This window comes from Cebus imitator, unplaced genomic scaffold, assembly GCF_001604975.1.
Source record: "Cebus imitator isolate Cc_AM_T3 unplaced genomic scaffold, Cebus_imitator-1.0 Scaffold200, whole genome shotgun sequence".
Taxonomy (NCBI): domain Eukaryota; kingdom Metazoa; phylum Chordata; class Mammalia; order Primates; family Cebidae; genus Cebus; species Cebus imitator.
The window spans coordinates 2,330,520-2,345,200 of NW_016107515.1; the positions used below are offsets into that span (position 1 = coordinate 2,330,520).

At 48.3% G+C, this 14,681-nt stretch overlaps 1 protein-coding gene across 3 annotated transcripts in view; it reads right to left on the minus strand.

Moving 5' to 3' along the window:
* LOC108317325 (gamma-aminobutyric acid type A receptor subunit pi) overlaps positions 1-6,702 on the minus strand; it is a 33,750-nt gene extending 27,048 nt beyond the window's left edge. Inside the window, exon 1 of one of the 3 annotated variants that reach the window (XM_017547696.2) lies at positions 6,540-6,702. The gene's annotated coding sequence lies outside the window, so the exon portion shown is untranslated. Of the gene's footprint in view, positions 1-1,037; positions 1,256-6,539 lie in introns of those variants that run through there. The other 2 variants (XM_017547699.2, XM_017547695.2) reach the window with 2 other exon arrangements.
* Positions 6,703-14,681: the final 7,979 nt, after the last annotated feature.

Consider the following 14,681-nt stretch of genomic DNA (forward strand, 5'->3'; position numbering starts at 1 on the left):
TCTTTCTTTCTTTCTTTCTTTCTTTCTCTCAGACAGAGTTTCACTCTTATTACCCCAGGCTGGAATGGAATGGTGTGATTGGCTCACTGCAACCTCTGTGTCCCAGGTTCAAGCTATCCTCCTACTTCAGCCTCCAGAGTAGCTGGGATTATAGGTGTCTACTACCACGCCTGGCTAATTTTTGTATTTTTAGTAGAGATGGAGTTTCACCATGTTGGCCAGGCTGATCTTGAATGGCTGACCTCAGGTGATCCGCCCGCCTCGGCCTCCCAAAGTGCTGGGATTACAGGCATGAGCACCGCGCCCGCCTGCTCAAACTCTTTCTAATACATCCCAGGTGCCACTCACAGTCTGAGCTAACTGGCTTCATCTCAGGAAGGACAGCGTCAGGCACAGGGCATTAGAGTCACATAGGGAACTGATAGCATCTTTTTCTGGACCAGAAATCCAGCCCAATGCCTCCCAGTCTCCCCCGCCTCTTCCTGGGTTGGCCTGTTGGGCCTCTATACTCCTTGCTTTTGGCCTTTATGTCTCTTTTCGAAACTTCCCAGGCTGGAAGCAGAAGTAATTCCTATATGTGCAAGTTTCTATTCCCATTCCCGGAATATCTACCACGTAAATACAGTGATGCCGAACTCGTCACGTCCAGCTTCCTTCCTGTGCAGGCACTGTTTTCCTATCCTCATCACTTCAGCATAGACAGAATCATTTGTTGGAAAGCAGGAGTGGAGCCCAAATTAGGTTGAGATGAGGAAAGGCATTATTGCCATGGGTCCTCCTTAAGAAAATCCCAGAAGATAAAGTGGCACGGGGCGTGCCCTGTGTCTGCTGGTCTTGGCTGGCTGGTGCACAGAGGTGAACCACTGTGGCTACAGTGAGGACAGCAGGGGCTCTAATCTCGGCTCTGCTGCTCATCCTCCAGTGGTGCTCCCTGACGCACATTAGTTGTTCATTAGAGTCCAGACCTGCCCCCTCCCTCGGACCCAGCAGGGCTCTCGTTTGGATCTCCTTCCCTCCCCTCTCTCCAGGCAACTTACCGGCAGCTGTTGAGACTCCGTCAAGGCAAGTCCTTCAGGCCTACAGGCAGGACATCTGGGCGAGGCACGGTCTTTTGTGTCCCCAGGGTTCTCCCCATCCTCAGCCTTGTCCCCTTGTAAGTGGGCACGCAGCCACCCTCTGATGGAGTGGCTCTCTGGGGAAGAATGGAGCTGCTGAACCTGTTGTGCAGAAACAGAGGTAGGTGGAGCCTCTTGTAGCCCCATCCTTGGTGGGGGCGCTGACTGGTCCTGAGTGTCTGGGAATCATCAGCTCCTGCTACAGCTGCTGCCTCCAGGGGTTTGATTCTGAGATCGTGTCTCAGTCATGCTCCCAGATCTTTGTCAGAAAAGACCCCTGAGATCAAGGACCCATGAGTGTCAGGTAAAGTGGGTGACCTCACCCACTGTGCCGGGCTCTGTTTGGAAGACAGCCCTCCATTCTGGTGCAATGGAATGGCTACAGCGGCCACTTCACCTCCTTAGGCCTCAGTTTCCCGTCCATAAAATGAGAACCTGATTGTTTGTTAAACTCTGGTTCCTTTTCGGCATTTTAAGAGCATCTTTGGGATCAATAGAAAGCCTATTCTGTGTCAAAAGAGACTTTTTTATTCCAGGACCTAGTGCTTTCCAGCCTGGGAAGTCTCAAAAAGAGCCATAGAGGCCAAGAGCACAGAGGACGGGGGCCCAGGAGGCCAGGGCAGGAAGAGGTGGGGAGACTGGGAGACATTGGGCTGGATTTCCCCAACCATCCACCTTCCCCCATCCTGCCGTCACACAGGATTCTTGAACTCCCCACAAAGTCCCTTCAGGAGCATCCCAGAGAGGGAGGCCTTCGTCCTCCCTGGCCAACTGAACCTCCTAACAGAATTGCTTGGGCAGTGCTCACTGAGCCCTGGATCATCCCCTCATCATAGCCAGTGGCCCCAAACTCACTATTGGCTCCAGCCATGCCAGTAGAGGGAGGCGATTCCTTGGAGGTTTGGCTTTGTACTCCAGGGGACCTGGGAGCCAGAAGGGACTCAGATGGAGGGGCAGGGAGAGGCCCAGAGACATCTTCTTCCCTCCTGACATCATGGCAAAGCTCCTTCCCAGACCCAGTATAGGAGTGGTAACGGGACAGACCGAGGGAGAGGAAGGAAGGGGAGCAAATGGAGGGGCAGGAAAGGGAGAGCCTCAGCGTACAGTGCACCATAGATGCCTTTGGCCCCAAACCAACTTCCTTAGTGAGCTTCTGGAGCCTGGCCAGGCTGGAGAACATTGCTCTGCTGGTGGGTAAGGAGTGGGCACCTAAAGAGACAGTGATTTCATTTCTCCTGAGAGGCCTCACTTTCACTTGGGAACCTTGCAGGTGGCCAGAGCAGGAATGGCTGAGGAGCCGGTTTCAGGTTCTCAATGAAGGAACAGTGATCTGGGGCTTTTCTCAAAAAGTCTGAGATGTTCTTACACAGAACAAAGACTCCAGGGTAACAAAGACAATTCGGAGCTGGGAGGTGGGGGTGGGAGGGTTTCCTCTGACTCAGGAACATGAAACTTAGATGAAGGAACACGGGCTGGCTAGCTGCATGACCCTGGGCAAGTTGTTTAGCCTCTCTGGATCTCACTATCTTGTCTGACCAATGGGGCTGAAGCTTCCTTTCAGGGTTACTGTAACAAGTCAGCAATGACAGATGCGGTAGCGCATCTGAAAGCAGCTGGCGCCTTGACCTGGCATATTGTAGGTGCTCAACAAATTGTTCTTTTTCTCCTGATACTGTAGCGTCTTGTCGCGTTTGTACTTACATATCAGCCTGCCATCCAAGTATCTATCTATCTATCTGCCTACCTACCTACCTACCTTCATCACCATTGTCTATCTATCTATCCTGTGTTTAATGTTTCCAATCGTATTGTTAGCACTTTCATCGCAAGGGGCTTGAATTATACTTCTATGTAGACATCCAGTGAACATGTTAAGAGACTGGTGGCCAGGGAAAGCCAGATCTCCCACTTTCAAACAGTGTTTCAGTCTAGTGCCAGCTTCTTCTCAGCTTTTCTTCAGATCAAGTGAAGAATGCCTGGAGTGGGGAATTTCCAGGAAAACTAGGTTCCTCTTCAGTATTCCCAGGCATTCTTGCTCCATGGCTCCAGAACCCCCAGCAACCTCTACACTGTCCAGGCCACCTCATTTCCAAGTGTGACCTCTGGCCTCAGGAGGCCTGAGTCAGTGTTATTTCAGGATGCTCAAATGTACCACCCACAGGATACTGATCTCAGTATCTACCTCTTATTCCACATGGTCGTACACTCTCTTAGAAGGTGTCCCAGAAAAACAAAGGTGAGAGTACATAGATATGTCTTGCCTTGTACCTCAATCACAATGCATACAGGATACTAAATCATAATAATACCATGCATTTGTACAGCGTCTTGCAGTTTTCAGAGCTTTTGTGCATAGGCTTTATCTCTAAGCCACATAATAATCCTGTGAAGCAGGCAGGGCTTTTTAAAAAAGTTGTCATTTTGCAGATAAGGAAGCTGTGCTGGTCAGCCAGCTACTAAGGGGTGGAGTCAGCATGGACTGGAATCTAGGTCTTTGAATTTCAAATAAGTCCATTCAATAATGGTGGGGAGTACAGTGAAACAGAGTTCAACTAGAGCAGGGGACAGAGCAAACCTTTGGATCTACCCCTTGCCTGGAATGCTGCAGTGAGATGAGATTACTTTTTGCACCTGTACCACCCAGGAAACACTGCCTGTCAGAACTGAATACCCCTCTGACCTGCAATCCCAGCTGGAAATTCTAGGACAATCTCAACCCTCTCATCTTCCTTCTTCCCCCGCCGTCAACACCTGATGGACCCTCACTCTTGATGCCTCGTTCTGTCTTAGCTGCCAATATCTGGCTCAGCATCTCCTAATCTTAGAAATGGGCATCTCCAAAAAGAGGCCTGAATGGCTCTGTGCTAGATGAGGCTTTGAATTATAGGGAGAAAATATTAGAACTTCTATGGCTTCAAACAATGGGAGAGATATTGCACTTTACTACTATTTGCTGTGTTCATGGATACTGGCTGCTCACCAGTGTGATAGGCAGACTGTCCAAGGTCATGTACAGCTGGGCCAAGCAACATGAACCTGAGGATGGAGCCGGGCTTTACAACAGGGAGGGCTTGGTCTTGCAATCCTTTGCTTTGGGGCCGAGTTAAATGGATTGATGATTTGTTTTCACCAAATTAACCCTAAATTGATGTGTGGCTTAAAAAAGATTTTTACAAAAAGAAACTACTGAAAGAAGATAACATGAATAATGCAAACAGCAAGAAAATGGTAGCACTGACACTTCAGGCATGTCAACCTAATTCAACATCTTCCGGATGAGGAGTTGTCAAACTCCTGTTAAAAATATGAAAGTGATTGATCAACATCAGAGAAGATGGACATTTCCTAACTGAATTTAGACAAAATTTACATAATTGGTAAGATAGAAAAATTATTGTTTTAGCAAGCACAGCCAATGTAGTGCCTTTTCTATTTGGATCTCTGCACTTTAGTGAGGAATCATTTTTTCACTTCTGCAACTGATTAGAACTAAATATTGAAATAATTTGAACTTAAATTTAGTCTTCTAAATATCCTAATGCAGAAGTCTAATATGACATGATAAAATGTAACAACCACATTGCATTTACTACAAATGTTAGTTTTCATAGTAATTTGTTTCTGGGTCTTCAAAAAGTCTACTGAGCCAATGAACAAATGCAATCAATGGCATCTGCACAGCTGGGTAAAGCAGTGTATTATGAGCTCCTTATATTTGCTTCTAATTTCTTTGTATGTTTTTGAGATGGAATCTCGCTCTGTTGTCCAGGCTGGAGTGCAGTGGTGTGATCTCGGCTCACTGTAACCTCCACCTCAGCAATTCTCCTGCCTCAGCCTCCAGAGTAGCTGGGATTACAGGTGTGTGCCACTGTGCCCTGCTAATTTTTGTATTTTTAGTAGAGATGGGCTTTCACCATGTTGGCCAGGCTGGTCTTGAACTCCTGACCTCAGGTGATCCACCCACCTTGGCCTCCCAAAGTTCTGGGATTACAGGTGTGAGCCATCATGCCTGGCCTGCTTATAGTTTTTAATAATAATAAATACATACCTTCCTCTCCTTACACTGCACACATCCCCCCCGCATTGCCCCAGCTCCAAGGCCTAAACCTCTAGATTCTAGATATACTTGAAGGACTAGAGAAAGAGGCAATGGCAGGTGGTAAAAACTCATTTCTCAGCGATGTCTCTGCAGAGGAGACAAACTCTGCAGGTAAGGCAGTGTCTTCCAAGGTGTGGTCTGCCCAGAAGTGCTTCTGTCAGAATCACCAGGGGTGTTTGTTAAAATGCACGTTCCTGAGCCTCTCCCCAGACCTACCAAATCAGAGTATCAAGAAATGACAAGAAATGAGGCCTAGGAATCTGAATTTCAATCAGCTCCCCAGATAATTTTTATTCATTCTAAAATTTGAGGACTATGGCTATAAGGTAAAGCTCTCATTTCATTCACCATTGATTCAGTTAATAAATATTACAGAATGCCTACTCATTCCAGACCAGGCAGTGTGTGCTAAGTGCTGATGGGATACTGCCCCTTCAGTCGCACCTGGCCCTTCCTTTGAAACTTAGAGTTTAGAGGCGACAGCAGATAACTTAAGAATCATATTTAGGCTGGGCACAGTGGCTCACACCTGGAATCCTAGTACTTTAGGAGGCCGAGGCGGGCAGATCACTTGAGGTCAGGAGTTTGAGACCAGCCTGGCCCACGTGGTAAAACCCTATCTCTACTAAAAATATGAAAATAAGCCAGATGTGGTGGCGCGCGCCTGTAATCCCAGTTACTGGCGAGGCTGAGGCATGAGAATAGCTCGAACCTGAGAGATGGAGGCTGCAGTAAGCAGAGATTGCACCACTGCAGTACAGCCTGGGTGACAGAGTGAGACTCTGTCTCAAAAAAAAGAAAAAAGAAAAGAAAAAAAAATAAAGAAAGAAAGAAACATATTTAACTACAAAGTGTGATAAGAGCTCTGAAATACAAAAAGCGGAGCAGGGCTGGCTAGCTTAGATGGAGCGACCTAGGAATATCTCTTTGAGAGGTGACATTTAAGCTGATTTCTGAGGGTGGGAAGGAGTCGGCCATGTGTTGAGGAGGGCAGGGGTGGCAGGGCAGGGCCTGGGGACAGAGCTCTCTCAGGGGTTGCAGGAAGGCTGGGCAGTGGCTGGGGGCAGAGCTGTCTCAGGGGCTCAAGGAACACCCTGGGGGAACCCCTAGCCCCGACAAACAGGTCCTGACTGGAGGAGAAGCAGAGGGCTGCTCTTCCACATCATTGCAGCCTTCCCATCTCAAACCCTGGGAACACGGAATAGCTATGGTAACATAAACCCAGGTTTGACTTGGAATCTTTCATAGCTCTTGGGGTTCAGCCAGACTCCCACAGTCTGAGAACCCCCAAAGCCAGGGGAGGTCTCCACCCACTCTCTCCAAACCTTGGTGCTTTGTCCTTTTTCTCTCAGTCAGCCTTTTCTTCTGAGCTGCCAAATCACTGGCACCTTTAGAAGACTGTCAGAAGCTAAGGGTGTGAAAGACCTCAAGCCACAAACGCAATCACTGGCACTGCGGGCCACAGGGCAGGTGAGGGAAGGTGGGTTGGATCTACTGGAAGCAAGCTGAGTCCCTGCTGAGGACAGACCGTCCACACCCCTCCCAGGGAGGGGCAGCCTGGATGAAAGATCTGTGGCTGACACTAATCCCAGCTGTGGAGACTGGGGACCATTTCAGGAAAACAACCTCACCAAGTCCCCGGCATCACTTTACCCGCTGTAAAGAGCTCAAGTGATGCACATTCAACCTTACCACATTCCCACAACTCAAATAAGTAATAGACAAATAAAGAAGAAAATAAATTTTAAAAATGAAAAAGCATTAATATTGTTGCCCGAGGGTCAGGCTATACATGTGTTAGTTTAATTTATCAAAATGATTCCCTGGTCAGTTTCTAAGGGTTCTTGATTCCAAATATTTTTCTGCATCTTCTACAACATGTTTTAGAGCTGAGTGGGGCTTCTTATTTCTCCATTTCATTCACCGAGTTGACCCTGCCCACCCTGGCTTGGCATTTTCCCTGGGAGTTAAAGGGTGCTGCTGGGTGAAAGGGTTTGAGGGTCTGTTTATCACAGGGGATGGAAAGTCTCTGTGGTGAGCTTGGGGCTCTGGGATGGTGGGTCTTGTTTGGGATTAGACATTTCAGTCTGTGTTGCTGAGTGGAACAGGCATTTGAATCAAACGTGGGTTCTCCACTGGACGCGGTGGCTCTTGCCGGTAATCCTAGCACTTTGGGAGGCCGACATGGGTGGATCACCTAGGTTAGAAGCTCAAGACCAGCCTGGCTAACATGGTGAAACCCCATCGCTACTAAAAATACAAAAATTAGCTGGGCGTGGTGGCGTGCACCTGTAATCCCAGCTACTGGGGAGGCTGAGGCAGGAGAATTGCTTGAGCCCAGGAGGCGGATATTGCAGTGAACTGAGGTTGCACCACTGCACTCCAGCCTGGCCAACAAGAGTGGAACTCCATTTCAAAAAAACAAAATGAAGCAAAACAAAACAAAAACCCGGGTTCTGGTTTCTTGGCTCTGTGATCTTGGCAAATCACCAAGTTTCAGTTGTCAGTTTCAGCTTTCCTTCTGTAAACTGGGATAACAATACCTACTTTGTAGTATTAGTAGGCTAGCTTTCATTTTGCCTGTTACAGGGAGTGCTCAATAAGTATTTATTTTTATTTTTTGTTTTAGATGGAGTCTAGTTCTGTCATCTAGGCTGGAGTGCAGTGGCACGATCTTGGCTCACAGCAACATCTGCCTCCCAGGTTGAAGTGATTCTCATGCCTCAGTTTCCTGAGTAGCCGGGATTATAGGTGCCTACCACCATGCCTGGCTACTTTTTGTATTTTTAGTAGAGATGAGGTTTCACCATGTTGCCCAGGCAGGTCTTCAACGCCTAACCTCAAGTGATCAGCCCACCTCAGCCTCCCAAAGTGCTGGGATTACAGGTATGAGCCACCGTGCCCCACTCACAAAGTATTTTTTAATGTGTAATTTCAGACCCACGGCCCTGAGGAGCCAGTTGCACCCTCCTTGGAACCATTTGGTGTTGTAAGATGCTGGTGTGATATTGTGCCAGAATTGCTAGCCTTTGCTTTAGTTATTTAGTAATAACTAAAATAAGCAGCCCAGGATAACTAAGATCTGTGTGAAAACAAATGCTTATCTTGACTTCTGTAAACCACTGAAGTAACAAACAGAATGACAAAAGTCCCCTGGCCCTTGGAATGTCCGGAGACCCCCGCCCTCGTCTCCGCCCAGGAGGTGAATCACAGAATCCCCTAGCCCTTGGAATGTCCAAAATCTTTTTATCCCCATCCCCGCTCCTCATCCCCACTCCCAAGGTGGTTTTTCGGGTATAAAAAGTCTTGGCACCCTCCTTTTGACGCCACAGGTTGGAGAGACATGAGTCCTCTGTGGTTGCTGGCATAATAAATGACCCTGCAATCTGGCATACTTTTGTCTTGGTTCTAACTTTCTACGCTCGGTCCAATACAACACTGGCATGATGCCCAACGTCAGAAGCCTACCAGCCCCAAGGCGCTAGGGTCAGCACACGCAGATGGGATCTTTGCAGCACTGGGTTCTTGAAGTTCTGCAGCAGCGTCAACCTCCTGGGTGGCTCCAGAGGCTTCCGATACAGATCTCATGGGCTGGGCCTTACTTTGCTGACCTTCACAGCATCTCAACACCATCCTCAGAGCCAACCCACATCCCAGCTGCCAACCACTTCAGATAAAAACAGGCCCACAGCAAAGTTGTTCATTTCTTAAAAAGATAAAAATTTTATTATTTTTTCCTTTCAACAAAATTTGAGAGCCGACTATGTGTCAGATGCTTTTCTAGGTTTTAGTGACGCAGCTGTGAGTAAAATCGATTGAGTCTCTGCTTAAATGAAATGCATACCCTATAGAGAGGAGACCAGAAAATAAATAAATGTATACAGACGTAGATGCAATGTTGGGTAGGAATAAGTGCTATAAAGAAATGTAAAGCTGGCTAACGGGGATGGGGCATGATGAGGGTTCTATTTAGATGGGCTTACAATAGAATGCCTCTTTGAAGAGGTGACATTAAAAGGAAGGAATGCTGTCCTGTTTTCCCTTCCCTCCTCTGCCCTCATTCTGCTCTCGCCAGCATTACTCCTGGAATTCTACTACAATCAGATCACTTCCTGGCTTAAAAATCCTTCAGAGGTTATTCTTCTGCATAAAGCCGGAACACCTTTTGGCGTGGCATTCAAAAGCTTTCAGGATATGGTCCTGAAGATCACTTAATCTGTCACTCCCCAGTTTCAACCCACCCTGAACTATTCACAGTTCTCCAAATGCCGCCAGGTGGCTGACTGTCTCTTTTTTTTTTCAACCCCTACTTTTCCCTAGTCTTTGCAGATGCTGTTCTCCTGCCTGGAACACCCGTTGTCTTCTCCCTCTTCTCCATCTGGCCAACACCAGTAGGTTCCTTGGAGGCCCTCCTGTCCAATCAGGTTTTCTCCCCCTCCTCTAGGCCAACCCCTTGGAAAGCACCCACCATACCATGAACCACAGGATCCTTAGTTGGTATCCTTGCCTGTCCCCCAAACGAGACGATGAGCCCCTACAGAAATTATTTGCATCCATCTTAATGCTTAGTATAGAGCCAAACACATAGTAGGTGTTGACTGGATTAATAAACAAGGGAAAATCATTCTGCTTATTCTCTGTCACTTGATTATGTGACAGAGAAAAAGTCTTAAAAAAATCTATGGCACATAGTAAGTATATATATTTATAGGGTACATGAGATATTTTGATACGGGCATGCAATGAGTAAAAATTGCATCAGGGTAAATGGGGTTTCCATAACCTCATGCATTCATCATTTTCTGTGGTACAAACATTCCAATTGTACTCCGTCAGTTATTTGAAAATGCACTACAAATTATTGCTGTCTGTAGTCACCTTGTTGTGCTATCAGTAACAGATCGCATTCATTGTATTGCTTTCATTGCATATTTTGTAACTGTTAATCATCCCCACATCCCCCAACCCCACTACGCTTCCCAGCCTCTGTTGGTAACCATCAGTCTAGTTTTCTATCCCTGTGAGTTAAAGTGCTTTAATTTTTAGCTCCCACAAATGAACGGGAACATGAGAAGTTTGCCTTTCTGTGCCTGGATTATTTCATTTAACATAATGTCCCCCTGTTCTATCCATGTTGGAAATGACAGGATCTCATTTGCAAAATCGGCATTTCCCTAACTGCCTCTACATGTCAGCCACATTTCCTCTTCCAATATTTACCATCCCAGTCATTCTGTCCCCTATACCCTGCTCTTTTCATTTTTCCCTACCGTATCTCCTTCTAGTACCTTCCACAATTGAGTCATTTGTTATGTTTATTGTTTACTATTGATTGGTCTCCTCCCTGCAGAGAACAAGCTTCACATGGGCGGGGTCCTTCTCTGTTTTCTCCCTGCTGTATTTCAGTGCCTGGCACCTTGTAGGGGAGCACATTTGTTGAATGAATCACAGCAACTCAATGCTGCCAGCATTCAGCATTCCTCCCTAGGGAACAGAGAGCCAGGGAGGTAGCATGCCTTGCCCAAGGAGGCACAACCAGTGAGGCCGACGACAGGTTTGAGTCCCCTCCCAGCCTGAACTCTTGCAGCTCTGTGGGCCACTTCTCAGTGTCCTGCTCCACAACCAGATTGAAAAGTGAGCCTGCTGGCTCAGATGTGCCCTGGTTACAGCTAGTGCTCTACTTGCTGGTGGTGGTGGGTTTGTGCTGGATTTCCTCATGCTCAGGAACACAGATTAGAGACACCTGGCTTAGGGTGGGGATTGCGGCTGGGTGGGAGGCTGGCAGGTGATTTGGTGGAGAGGCTTGGTTTGCACAGACCCTCTCACTTTGGCCTCCCAAAGCGCAGAGATTACAGGTGTGACCTACGTTGGCTGGCCAAGAACTCAGGTTGCTAATCCCTCCAGCATGCATTTGCTTTGTAAACACTGCTGCAGCCAGCTCAGGTGCGGCCCCGACTTGGCCTAGCCAGGCCTCTTCCTGGGACTCCGCAGACGTGCTGCCCTGCTGCTGTTGCCATCTCTTCAAAACTCTGGCAAGCCCACCTCAAATTCTAAAGGGGTGCTGAGGGCTCCAGTGAGGCCCACTTAGTGTGGCCCCCAAACTGAGTCCTCGCCTTCTCCCATCCCTGCCCCACTTCTCCTCTCCACTCCCCACCCATGCCCCTGCCACCATGCCCCACACACCCACACATGCCAGGCTCAGTCACACCTTTGCCTGTACACACTCTGCCTGCCTGTTCCTCTTCTTGGAAGGCCTGCCTCCTCTTCTTTTTCCACCTACTGAACTTCTCCTCCTGCTACAAGAGCCAGACCCAGGGGTGGCCTCTCTGGGAAGCCTTCCTGCTACCTGACCCTCTGCAAACACACATGTGCACAAAGATCCTCTATATACACACATACCTTGTATACACACGTGCACATACAAAGGCACAAACACATCACCCAGATTCTTCACACACAGACATGCACTTGTGCACACAGACAAGACACACATGTACCATATACACTATTCACACAGTCACATGCATATAACATATGTACATACACCCATAAACGCCTTCTCCTCCACATGCACACATATTCATATTCCCTCCCGAATACCCCTACTCACATACACAGATGTGCCCCACTGCCTCTCCTTTCCCACACCCAGCACACACTCGCTGTCAGCCTTGTACTTCCTCCCCTTGACAGCAGCTGCTCACTGTTTATCTATGCTGCTGGGCCTGGCTCTCTTTCAGCACATAGTGACATAGTGTGTTCATTCTCTGTCCCTCAATCCTTGAGAGCCCTGTCTGAGCCCCAGTCCTTAACCCTGGCATCTGGCACACAAGAGGGAAAATTGACTGGGAGGTGAATGAATGAATCCAAGCGAACTCAGGCATGAAGGGTGGGGCTGAAATGAGCCCTAGAAATGATTCGGGTCAGGTGTAACAACTGGGAGAGTGCAACCCTGGGCATCAGGAGAACTGGGGCAGGATGAGGGTATCTCTGCTTTGAATATCAAAAATAAACAAAGAAGAAACAAAACAGTAAAACAGCTCCCCGGGTGGCTCTCATGTGCATCCTGGGTTGAGAACCACCGATGAGGACCACCAGCCCCTTTTTTTCACACACACGGGAGAAGCAGATGGTTCCACCTCACACAGCAGGGTCAGGATCTGACCCAGGCATGGTGGTGTTGACTGCTGCCTCACAGAGCTCATGAAGCGTGCAGGCTGTGGGATGGTCACTTCATAGGCAGAAAGAAGACAGGAAGACCTATCTGCACCAGCTTCGGACTGCTGGGGGTGGGATCCAAAATGCCTTTGTTTGGGGAGGTAGCAGGGTGCAGAGCAGTGGCTATAGGTCAAGGGTGGTTTTGCCCCCAGTGGACATACGGTCCTAAGTAGTCTGGAGACATTCTTGATGGTCCCAATTAGGGGGCAGTTGCTATTTGTAACTGGGGGTAGATACCAAGGTTGTCGCTAAACATCTTGTGATGCACAGCCAGCCTCTGTAACAAGGAACCATCCAGCAAACAAGTTAGTAGTGCTACGATTGAGAACTCCTGGTGTAGACAGAGGAACATGGGCTTTTGAAAGATACCCCAGCTCTGCGTGTGGCCCTGGACAAATCACTTTCCTGATGCCCCTGAACCTCAGTTTTCTCATTTGCAAAAGCTGATAATCATGTCTACGTCACAGCATTATTGTGAGAATCAGCTTTCACTGCAAATCACCTAGCCCCACACAAGGGACATGGAAAGTGCTCAATAAATAGTGGCCTTCTTGAGCAGCCTCTGGATCCATGGTTTCCACCTTCCTTTTCTTTTCTTCTCTTCCTAAAGACTTCCTTCACCTCTGCCGAGACTTTTCAGGATCTGCCTCCTAGCGTCTCCCTGATCTCTTGGCTTTGGAGGTAACCCTGCTCTGCCCAGGCCTTCCTCCCTTTGAACTTCATGTGCATCTAAGGGGGATTCTGAGTCCATCATCTTCCTCAGTCCTCCCACCCTGAATACACAAACACATGTTCCTCGGACGTAGGTCACGTGTGTGTGTGTGCGTGTGTGTGTGTGTGTGTGTGTGTCCACTTATGAGCATATTTACATTTTCCTCTCTGTTCTGGTTTTCAGCAGGATGATGATGGGGCATCGCTGATTTTGGGGCACAGCATTTCATCTGTAAACATGTCTGAATGTGTCTCCTTAGGTGTACTCACCATCTGAAAATTAGAAAGGCCTACAATCACAAGAGAAACTTTCCTTTTCTCCAGCATTGCTCTGCCTTATCTAGGTTTTTGAGGAATCTGCCACCCTTGTTGGATAGAACAATGTCAAGGAACTCCAGAAGGAGATTGAGAAGGCTGCTTCCCAGCTTCTAGGCCTTGATGCTTTCTTGTCTGCCTCGGGAGTTCAATACCGCCGTGAGGGCTCTCCAGATAGGCCAGTGAAGAGCCAGGTCCAGAAGAGAAGTCCCATGGAGAGCACTCAGCCCAGCCTACATCCCTTCACTGGATGAGCTGATCTCTTCTCTGTAGGCGAAAACCTATAGTAGGGGCCACTGTCCCAGGCTGCTCTGAGCATGCTCTCCTTCAAAGCTGCCAGGGTCTCAGAGGCTGGATGATCAGGTCACTGTGCTCTGCCTCGCTATCCTGCTCTGGAGCACACTCTTTGCCCTCCGCTGGCAGCCTGCTCTGGCAGCTGAACTGACATGCTCACTTCCCTGTCTCCCAGCCCTCTACTGCTGAGCAAGGCTGGGCTGCAGCAGCCTTCGTGCTCACCCCATCCACTCATTACCTGCTGTCTCCCCACCTGAGCAGGCCCTCCACCTGCCCAGGATGAATCTTTCCATCACTCACTCTGAGAGGCTCTAGGCCAAACAGCCCTGCCTGCTATCTGCCCTGGCCAGTGGGCAGCCTGCTCCAGGAGACATCTTAAGGCAGACACAGAAATGCCCAACCAAAACAACTGGCCAGAAATCTGGCTCGAGCTATCTTCGCACAAAAGAGACACTAAATGAACTGGCATGGGTGGATGAAAGCCTCTCTCATCTTAAAATGTCACCTCCTTTTACCAGGTCACCAACACATCCACTAATTGCAATTCCCACTTCTTCCTGTTGGAGTCTTTCAAGAGCTCTTCCTGAAGCTAGGTCCTCTTGCCTCCCTCCATTTGCTCCCCCTCTATTACACACTGCCCCACCCTCTTTCTAAAATGCAAATCCCATCATGTCATTCCCTTCCTCAAAAGCCATCAGTGGCTCCCCATTGCCTCTAACTGAAGTTCTAAATTTCAAATCATCCTTGTTCAGGCCCTTCATGGTCTCTCCCACTGCCTTCCATAGCCCTTATTCCCACTACAGGCTTACTTTCAGCATGCCTTTACCCACTCCTCAGACACACAAAGCAAGCAAGTTCTGCCTTCTTTGCCATTGTACTTTTCTTTCTTTTACCCGGAGTAATACCCTTCCTTTCCCATTTCCTCGATG